The 10,846-nt window shown below is 41.8% G+C and overlaps 1 long non-coding RNA gene and 1 pseudogene across 1 annotated transcript; both read right to left on the bottom strand.

Moving 5' to 3' along the window:
* Positions 1 to 836: 836 nt before the first annotated feature.
* LOC138988896 (uncharacterized) lies at positions 837 to 9,525 on the bottom strand. Its single transcript, XR_011465136.1, has 4 exons — positions 9,443 to 9,525; positions 8,147 to 8,263; positions 2,302 to 3,236; positions 837 to 1,691 (listed from the first exon to the last, which is right to left on the bottom strand). It is a non-coding gene; the product is annotated as an uncharacterized lncRNA (long non-coding RNA).
* On the bottom strand, positions 3,821 to 4,716 carry LOC102277246 (coiled-coil-helix-coiled-coil-helix domain-containing protein 2 pseudogene; annotated as a pseudogene).
* Positions 9,526 to 10,846: the final 1,321 nt, after the last annotated feature.

Raw genomic sequence — 10,846 nt, forward strand, 5'->3', positions numbered from 1 at the left:
AATGATTATAGATTATTATTTTAAAACAGCAATGTCAAGCTTTGCCTTGGGGTTGGGGAGGCTACTCATTGACCAGCTGATATTACAGGTAGCTTGTTTGTTACATTATCCAACATCATCTCAGGTCAAGCCGGTCCAAGCCTGGTAGTCAGATCAAAGCTTCCCTCGCAAGGAGGAGTTGGCCTCCATACTCTGGACTAAGGTTAACAGGAAAGAGAGGAGGAGAACATTTCCTCCTGGAAGCCAAAGAGGCCCTCCCCTCTCTGCTGCCAAACCCAACTCTCCAAAGAGCAAATGAGATGCTAGTGAGACCTTTAAAACATGCCCCCCAGCCCCTCCAAAGAAGGCTATTTAATCTCTGAAAAAGCAAGGACAAAGAGACCATCCAGTGGGAAAAAATGAGAAGCATCGGTTGCTTAGGAAGGAAAGAGGCTGGGACTGGCTTTCAGTAGAAACATTTGAACCTGCAAATGTCTCTCCTCCCTGGGAGGACTCATCTGCTGTTGCCTCCATCCATCACACAAATCTCAGCATTTTTAGAAAGTTTAATGTTCTCAGTTCAATCTGAGAACAGAGTGATTTTGGATATTTAATTCCATTCTTAATCTCTCCTTATTCGTTCTAAGGTAAGCATGACTAAAGATACAATATACAACTTGGAAACTGCTCCACAGATGTATGCAAATTGCATAGGTTATCGAAACCCCTTTAAGGATGCAGACTGATGCCTTTACTTTGGAAGGAAAAGTGGAATGTGTTCTAGAAGCACAGATTTAAGGTCGGAGACTGATAAAGAGCTGAAACCTACAGGTGTCTCCTATAAGTGGCTCACTCAGGCCACCTGCTCTGTGGCTTGGACGGTGACACCTTCTAATATCAGTGATACCGCCTCACAGGGCTCTCCCTGGCCCTGGCTGGTTCGTTTGTCATCATCTGAAACAAACACTTAAATGCTTAGTGAGCAAATAGTTCAGACCAGATAATTTAGGAAAAATAACCCTCTGGAAACTGCCACCCACAAGTCAAAAATTGCAAAACCAAAATGATTCCTAGTAATAGAAGGGCATGAAGACAGCTTCACCTCCCTCTGCCTCAGTTTGTTCCTTTGTACAGAGGGGATAAAATTGGTGCCCACCTCACAGCTGTCCTGCGAGGAATAAATGAGTTAAGGCAAGCAGAGCACTTAGAAAACAACGCATGGCCCATAATAAGGGCGCAGTCCACGTACACACAGGATATAAGAATAAAAGGTCAGCCATCAATCTCTCTGCGGCAGCCTTAGATGCAGAATACCCAGTGCCCTGCAGACTGCCTGGCCTAAGCCACCCAGGATGATGGAGGCCGAGCATAATTCGATTCCCATCTCTTTACTGCCAACAAAAACCACACACAGAGAGAAACGGGAAGACTTTCTAAAGAGAGGACCCTCGTCAGCAATAGCTTGTGTCACCTTGCATCCACAACCATCGCTCTGAGCAGTTGCAGGGTCAACCACAGCGATGTTAGAAAGCATCTCAAAGGACCACAACCCAGCCAATCCTCACCTTGTGTGCGTATGCTCCGTTGCCCAGCTCTCTACCAGTAAGGAAAACCTGGAAGTCTCGAGAAGTCTTGCGTGGTGTGTGAGTGGTCACACATCTTCAGGGTCACTCCTCTACACTTTCTGCTTGAAGGGATCACACATCACAAGCCTGCTCAAGGAAGAAAAATCCAAAGTTCTAAATGTCCTCCCTGGGACTAGGATACTTCTCACCCTCCTTCCCTGATTTCCTTGAGACTTCCACCACAAATCGGGAGATTGGTCACATTATGACCATTGGGCTCTACAGAGGACTGTTCTAAGGGAAAGCAGAGGAGAGCCAGCCTCTTGGAGTGGCCACCACGTGGCAGAGCCCTCACTCACCCCAACCCAGCTAAATTAATTAATGCAGCTAAACTTCACAGAAGCACATCATTAGAAAATCTCTAGATTTTGATACTTCCATTTCTGCTTTCTTAAGTGAGTCTGCCTTTTAGCTATTAACACAACACGTGTGGTTTATCTTCTAAAAACTACACAGAGACTAAGTCTGAGGGTTTGTTGGCTCCTTCTGACTCACCAGGTGGGTATGTGTATATCCAGTTTACAGATGACAAAACGGAGGCCCAAGGAGGTAAAATGACATCTGAGATCACACAGACACTAAGCTTGCAAACCAGGAGGGTTAAAATGGCTGACATTCCACTCCACTGTCCTCAACCCCGGGGGCTGCCTATGGTTCATGCAGGAGCTAAACAAAAGGCAGAACAGAAAGTGGTTACCAGAGCTCCCATGCAGGGGTCTGTCAGGCAGAAGAATGTGAGCCGGAAACACCTGGTCCGTGGTTAGGTGGAGTTCTGCTGGTCATTTCTGAAGCAGGGAGAGGAGTTGCTTGATATTTTTCTCATTTTTTTCTTTGTCTGGCTTGGAGATAGATAGAGGCAGGAGATGGGCCAGCAACACAGTGGCAAGAAGTAAAAGTAAAGCAATACTTCAGAAATGAATCTGAGGGAATTAACTGGAGGGCACTGTAGTTCAGCAACAAACATGGGGAACCCAGAAACCAGGCAAGCAAAAACTCTGATGTGGATGTCCACAGGAGTCTTGGACAAGTCTCAGAGAACTCTGGACAGGTCAGGGCTGGGAGTGTAAACCAGCCTTGGGTGAGGCAGCCCTGGAAAGGGAGCCTGTTGCTTCCCAGAGGCAGAGAGTGAGGAGAATGAGCTGGAGAGCAGATATTCCAGGCAGAAAAGTGCCTACAGGTGTAAGGGTTGTTTATACACTCATATATCACTTGTATATATGTGTGCTTTTCCTCTGCTAATTTATTTCTACAAACTTGTATTTACTGGAGTACTGATACAAGATTTTCTAATCCTTGACTATCTGGTAATGGAAAAGAAGATAATACACCTCAACTTGAGCTCCAATAGTGGTTCTGAATGGTCCACTTGTCCTGGCATGATCCAATAGAGATGGTGCTCAATGGTCTTTGCAAACATTGATTTTCTTGCCTGGTGTGGGGACGTGGACATTTGCCAAGGCCTTTCCTCCCCCACGAAGTGGCAGCATGAGCTGCAAATGGAACGAGGCTGCAAAGCTTATGAGTTATTTAGTTGATGTCTCACAAAAAAGTGGACGGACTTCTGCATAGACTCAGGAAATAGATTCAGAGGCTCATGAAACATGTCACATTCAAATCCAGAAAATGTTCTTCCTGAAGAAAAGCAAGGGAACAGATTATTAAAGCAGTTTTTTTGTTGCTGTTTTTTTGTTTTGTTTTGTTTTTTAAAGAACTCATAATGAAAAGAAAGCCCAGATAAGAGGCTGGTTTCTCCTTGTAGACACTTTTTCTATTTCTCTGTGTTATTAGAGGTAAAAACTGTTAAGATGAAGCCTGGCCTACTTCATAACCTGGAGGTCTTGCCTTCAGGGATCATAATTATTTTAGTTTCAACCTTCTGTGCTGTCACAGCTACAGAGTAAGAAGGGAAAATGCCTAGATATTTTTTTTAATGACATTAAAAACATACAAGGTATAAACTATAAAGTACACCAGGCATGAATTCTAAAATGTGAGGAAAAAAGTGTCAGAGCTTATAGTAAAACATGGCAGGAAGAAATAAGGATGGCTTGATCTTGTGCAAACTAAAACGCCATTTTATTCCTTTATTGTTTCTTTAGAAAATATTTCTTTACTATTCCTTCCAGTTATTCATAGTCTGTTAATGTCAAAGCAGAAAACAATGTTATATTGATAAAATTCCATCTCTTTTTTTCAGACCCAGAATGCGTCTTTAAGCTTGTGTATCCCATTTTATGTAACAGACAAATTAGGTAAAAAGTTGACGTAATTTGGATACAGTATTATAAATGTGTAAGAAAGTGTCACTACTTAAAAGTATACAGGTATTCAGAAAATTATTCTGTAATGAGCTTCATCTTACAGATGCATTTTTTTAAAAGAAAAATCACTTTATTTTAATGAATTCACACCAATAACATCAGAAAAACATGTTTAAGAGGCCACACAGACATCTGCCCAGCCCCAAACTCAATACCATCTCAATGAACTTCTATAGAGTGAAAACACCCTCTTCCACTGCAATCCTGAAGCACAAAAGGTATTAATTAATGAGAAGAGGTGGTTTCACACTGTATGTCTTCACCATCGGTTATATTTTTAATGTTAAATCAACATGATCATGAGAGATGCTTTTGCATGTCTTCAACTGGAACTTCATAATTATGCTAATCTGTTCACCAATCTGCACTGTTTCAGAACCCTGATGAAACCCTCAGAAAGCTTAAGGTCACCCTGGTTCTGGACATGTGCCAGAAAGAGTTTCACCTGAAAGAAGCATGGGCCATGCTGCTACTGCTGCTCTGACAGCTGAGTTCCTTGAGGCTCCTGGTAAGTGATGGCAGGCCTTGCAAACTTCCTCCTCCAAAGCCCCCAGTGATGGCATGACCCAGAGTGTGGCCGAACACAGAACCCACAGCCACGCTGGCTGCAATGGCATGGCCATCAGACCTGGCTGCTCGGGAGCAGCAGTACAGGAGCCCACAGCAGATGGTGGAGCCACTGCTGGTGGCCGAGCTGTGGGTGCTGGCCTGGGCACAGCCCTCATCCTGTGGTGTTTGCTGGCCAGAGGGGCCATGCTGAAAGTGCAGCTTCTAGAAGAGCAAGAGAGCATCACTTACAATGTATCTGAATTTTCACATACTGAGATTTCCTACGGAGAGGAGGACTGTGTTTTATAATCTGATTACTTCTGATTGGCTTGATTTTTTTTTTTTTTTTTGGTATTCTACAATATGTACTGCTGATATAAAACACAAGTACAAACCCAATAAGTGAGAAGAGATAAACTGGAGGTACTGGGGTACAATACAGTACATTAACTCACCCCTGACTTCAATTTTAGCTCATAGACTGAAGTCACAGCTGGGTGGAGAGAAGAGTGGTTTCCTGCCAGTCAGTGTAGCTGCCGAGTCAGAAGAGAGAGGGACCACTTGCTCCTCCATGGGAAGGAAGGCAAAAGTCCCTTCATGTCACACAGAGCTACAGAGAGCCATCTGTACACCAGCCATTGCATTATTTAAACTGTACATTCAGTTGTCAATTACAAAGATCCAAAATAATATGGATTTCAAGAAAGCAATTTATTTCTCACCCATAAATGGACAATTAAGAAGACTCTCTGGAGGCTCCTCATTTATCTGGGAGTCAGGATGCTTCTAGACTTTAGCTGCTCCATCACTGGGAAGTGGCTGCTATCCTCATGGCCCAGCATAGTAGGTCAGCGATCATTCCATTTTTAAAACAACTATTACAGAGGAAAGACCGTGGAAGAAACTTCGGGCTGTTTTCTAGTATCTAGTCTCCCTTTCCAAGTAATTGAAGCCACTTGGACACTTGGGATAAAAATTCCAGTCCCAGCCACTGTTGTAGCAAGAACTTCTGGTAACAGGAGGTGAGAGACGAGAGATTCTTGGGTGTGTCATTAAAGATAGTGGCAATGTACCACCCCTTACTCCTTCTGCTCCATCATGGACAAAGAGGTCAAAGGCCACCAGGACATACAATGGAGTCATTACACCAGCCTTGCACTGCCTTTTACATGACTTTTATGTGAGAGGGAAGTCAACTTGTATCTTTTCAGCCCCAGTCACTTGGGTCTCTGTTAAATGCTACTGAGACTGAGGTATTCCTAACACACTCATCTTAAGAGAAATTCATAAAAAAGTCAGTATATTAATTTACTAGGGTCCAAGAGTTAGCTCCAAAGTTTCACCCCAGCCCTTTCTGTTACACATCTAATAAACATTTATCAAGCATCTGCAATGTTCTAGACAGTATTCCAGGCCCTTGGGGCGATGCAGCATGACTATGCCCTGATCCTTCCCTCAAGGAACTTACTATCAAATAGAGGGAAGAATTAAGGGAGTGAATATGACTGAATGCTGGTCACATGTCAGGCACCACTGTAGTTTTTTTTAACATGTTTTATCCTTTGCATCTCATGAAGTTTCTGTGGAATCCTCATTTTATAGATGTGGGTGGACACTGTAGATCCAAAGGGTGATAGAATTTACTCGGGGCAACACCTGTAACATGTGATAGAATCAACATTTAGGTTGGACTCATGGGTCGACCAGTGACCAGGCTGCTTCTTGGACGTGCATTTGAAAAGCAAACATGCAAGGCCCCATGGGACAAGACCCAACCACTTCAAATGCTTCAGCTGATGTGTCACTTCTTGAGAGGTTAACCAGCCATTATAGTTGCCCCGATGTCTCTGTGTGTCCTAGACCAAGTACAAGCTTATTCTTTTCCTCCTGTAAGGAATAGTAAACCCACTTTGGGCCACCACATCTCCATCATGAGCACAAAGGTGTCACTTACAGGTCCCACCACTGTGACTACAGTCTGAATTTTATCTTCTTTTCTTACTGCCAAAAAAAAAAATCATAAAATACAAACCAATTCACTAGACAGCTCCCTTCCTGACCATCATTTTTGTCTGCTCATTTACTTTGGACTCTAGTCTTTTCCCTCTGGGCATTTCTGTCTCCATATTCCACATACATAAAATAGCATTTGGATCTTGTATCCTCCTTCATCCAATGGGCTTATTGTTCGTAACTGACCCCAAAGCCTATAAAGCAGCCTGTCCAGACATTTATAGGATTATATCATCTCTTAAATCATATCACACCTTCTGCTAAAAATATCCAGCTCTTATATCATCTGAAGAAGTAATTCAATGTTCAAAGTCCCAGACAATCAGAAAGTCTACATGGGATGAATTTTTTTTAAATTCAGTTGAAGCATTTGTGTGTGCTCAAATTATAACAGCAACTCAGTGATCACCCAGCACAGGGGCAAAACCTGGTTTGTCTATCCATTTTGAGGGTAGTAAGCAAAGATGATAAATCCCTCTTTTTATGCCAAGCAGACTTGTCCTAGATAATTATCTGAGTACAGCCCAGCAGAGTCCTTTGTCAGCAGTTGCTCTGAAGAAAGGGGCTGTGATCCCTTATTATTTTATGGTAAAGTAAAACTAACTAAAGTAAAACTAACCCAGATCTCACTGGTTTCAAAAAATAAAGACTTATTTCTTGCTCATATCATCTTCTGGTTGGGTTTTTAGTGGCCTTCAATGAGGCGATTTGGGGACCCAGGCTTCTATCATCTGGTCGACTCTTCAGGGTGGTTCCTCTGCATTTAGCCCAAAACAAGGGGAGTGACAAAGTGTGGATATTGTGTTACTGGTTTATGGTCAGGTCTGTATATCATGTCATGTCCACCATGTTAAAATTTCTAGATCCCAGATCCCATGGCCCAACCTAACTGCAAAGGAGGTTGGGAGACACAGTCTCTCAGTGTATCTGGGATGAGGAATGGGACCGGAGAGCAAAGAGCCAGGCTCTGCCCTACTCCTGGGGACAAGATACTGAGGGCTGGCTGCCAGGTGAGATGGCTGGCATATAATTGCTCACTCCCCCAGACTGCCCAGATTCAGGTATGTCCAATTCATATGAGGCACTGGCATTCTGACACAAAGGGAAGGGCAGATCTTGGCCATGAATTTGCTACTGCTGGTTTCTGTTTTTTCAAATAGGCTTGGTTTCGCTTGCCATTTCCTATTCGCCGCCACTGCCACCCGAACATGCCTTTTTCCAATTCTGGAAGCAGAAATCTGAGTATCCTTGCCTTCTACCTCCACAGATACCAAGAAGACCCACAAAACTTCATCCTGAAAAGAGGATTTTATTTCAAGGCTATGACTTTTGTTTGAAATTAAGTGTCCTATCTTTAGAAGGGATTCTCTCACAAGACCATCAAGAAAGAAGCCTTCTCAAAGTGCTGAATCCTTATTAGAGGTGAAATGGCAGATGAACTGACATGTGTATTCTTCTGGGACCTTGGAAGGAGAAGCAGCAGTGAACTCAATATTTGGCTATGGTTGTATAGAAGTCAGTATGGTCATCAGATCTGTTCACAAACATTCAGCTTCTCTTTCCAGAGACATAGTAAGGTTGCACTTCCCTAACACTGATGTTGCTCTGATGTTAGCAGAGCCTGACCTGGTCAATAAAATGTGAGTGGAGGTGACCTACCATTTCCAGGGAGCAATTTGAAGTGCTTGACTTGTCCTGTTCCTTCTCCACCTTCCCCTCCTCCCCTTGGTGATGATCTGGTGATAATTTTTTCCAGAGGCAGTAGTCCTAGAGGCTCTGAAACACAGAAACTCTGTCACCCTCAGTCACCACAATAACCAAAGACCCCTGGTGATTCTCACTGGACATGTAGCCATGAGAGAAAAATACACTTTGTTTTATTAAGCCAATTGGAGATAGTTTGTTAGCCAGATTAACTTAATGGAACTCATCAGGCAGATAGAGTTCTCATAGTTTCTTTTCAGGAAAAATTTTTTTTTCCTTTTTTTTTTTTTTTTGGAAAAAAAATTTTTTTCATTTACTTTTATTTCATCATGAAAAGTTCATGCTTATAAATTATATACAGACCACATTTGTCTGATTTTTTAAATACACCCATGTAACTACAACCCCAATTCAGAAATAGAGCATTACTAGAACTTCCAGATTTCAGACTCACTGATTCACCTCCACTGATTGCTCCTCCCTTTCCCCAAAAAATGATAATTATCTTATTTTCTGTTAATAAATTCATTTGCATTTCATAATCATTTTATCTCACATGTACACTGCTTAGTTTTGCACATCACTTCACTTTATTCAAATGAAATAGTATTGTATGTATTCTCCTAGAACTTGTTTTACCTAATTTTATGCTTTTAAGATTCAATCCATGATGACACAGTTATATTTTATTCTTTTTTTCTGCTGCAATTGTATGAATTTCAGGATGAATTGTAACATATGAATTTATCCCTTCTCCTAGCAGCTGACCACTTGAGTTTCATGTTGGGAATTTTTGCCATTAGAAACTACAGTAGGACTTCCCTGGTGGTCCAGTGGTGAAGATTCCACCTGCCAAGGCAGAGGACATGGGTTTGATCCCTGGTCCAGGAAGATTCCACATACCCCCAGGCAACTAATCCTGTGTGCCGCAACACTGAAACCTGCCTGCCCGAGAGCCCTGCTCTGCAACAAGAGAAGCCATCACAGTGAGAAACCCATGTACCACAACTAGACAGGAGCTGCCACTCGCTGCCGCTCAAGAAAGCCCATGTGCAGCAATGAAGACCAGCATAGCCAAAACCAAATAAACAAACCACACTAATAAGAATATTCTTGTGTATAGCCTAGCATACATATGTAAGCATCTCTGTAAGGTGTACACCTGGGAACAGAAATGCTGAGTTATATTCACATGCTTTACTGCATAGGATCAAACTGTTTTCCAAAGCCGCTGTACCAGTTCACACTTACCACCAGCTTGTAGGAGAGTTCTCTTTGCCTCACATCCTTACCGACACTTGGTACTGTCAGCCTTTCTCTTCATTTGCCCCTTCTGGTGGGTGTAAAATAGTATCTTATTGTGGTTTTAGTTTGCAATTTCTTTAGGGTATACTTTCATCACATGTGAATTCAAGAAACCAAAGTGAGAAACCATTGAAAATGATTTGCCACAGTTATTCCTAACAACTGGATAAACTTCACAAACCAGACTCCTTTGTACAGGAGAGGTCAAATAATTGAAAAAGGCACAATTATTCATTTTGGGGCTTAGAAAATACCAAAGGGCTTATGCTACTGTTGGTGTTGTAGGTTAAACAACTATTTCACAAATGGCTCCTTTTAGAAGGTTAACGGTATTATCTAAGGCCAGGAGGAAAGCAAATACATTTCAAGGAAATTATAAACATTTCTTTTATCTTACCAGATAAAGAGATTCAGTATAAATCCTAATGCACCCACTTGGCTGTACACAATTTATAGGAGATGAAGAGTTTGAAACACTTTCATATAAACAATCATAGATTTTATTTTTTTTTTTTTGAAGGTTGCTAAAAGGCTCTTTGACACTCTTTGTAAGTGGGGAGCATCTCAGAGTAAGAACTGGTTCTGGATAATATCTGAATTCATTTCCCACTAGCAAAGCAGCTCCATTAAGCACTGCTTTCATTTCTGAAACCTTTACTTTTATGTAATGTTTACATCATTGACACCTTCTGTTACAGAATCTCTAATATAAACAAGGGATGTAATAAGCCCTAATGTATTTTAATGAAATTTTAAGAGATATGGCTATGGGATGAGGATAACCAAACAGGAGTAGAGATTAAAGCAAACGTTTTATTAAACACCTCAATTTGTGTGACAATGACAACTCTAAAATCAAGTCCAGGAAAGAATCACTCTTCCTGTGTTTGTTCATCCATTACAATTCGATGAACTCTAAATGTGATCCGACTAGCCAAATTCTGTAACACAGAAATTCAGCAGAAAATTAGAAATTCAGCCCTATTGGAAGAGAGATACAAAAATAAATGTACTTTACTTCATAACATCTACATGCTCATGTCAACTGTGAGTTTTATGAATCACAACAGTAATACTATATGAAAAGCAAGTCTTTGTAACTCACCATCCTAATGTAGCAACCTGAGAAGGTGATCCACCCATGAACAAACTTTACCTGATATGGTTCAGCTAACATGGGTTATTTGAAAGTGTGCTTAGCATTGATACCTGTAAGACCAAGTTAAATAGAAGGGGTGGTTCCTGATTAACTCTGATATCTATGTCTTTATTCTCTACAAGGCTCACTGGTGTTCTGTGGGGAAGATGCAAGAGTTCCAGGCATCAGCAGTGATAATTCTGGCCTGAGGA

The sequence above is a fragment of the Bos mutus genome, chromosome 8 (assembly GCF_027580195.1).
Source record: "Bos mutus isolate GX-2022 chromosome 8, NWIPB_WYAK_1.1, whole genome shotgun sequence".
In the NCBI taxonomy this organism is placed as follows: domain Eukaryota; kingdom Metazoa; phylum Chordata; class Mammalia; order Artiodactyla; family Bovidae; genus Bos; species Bos mutus.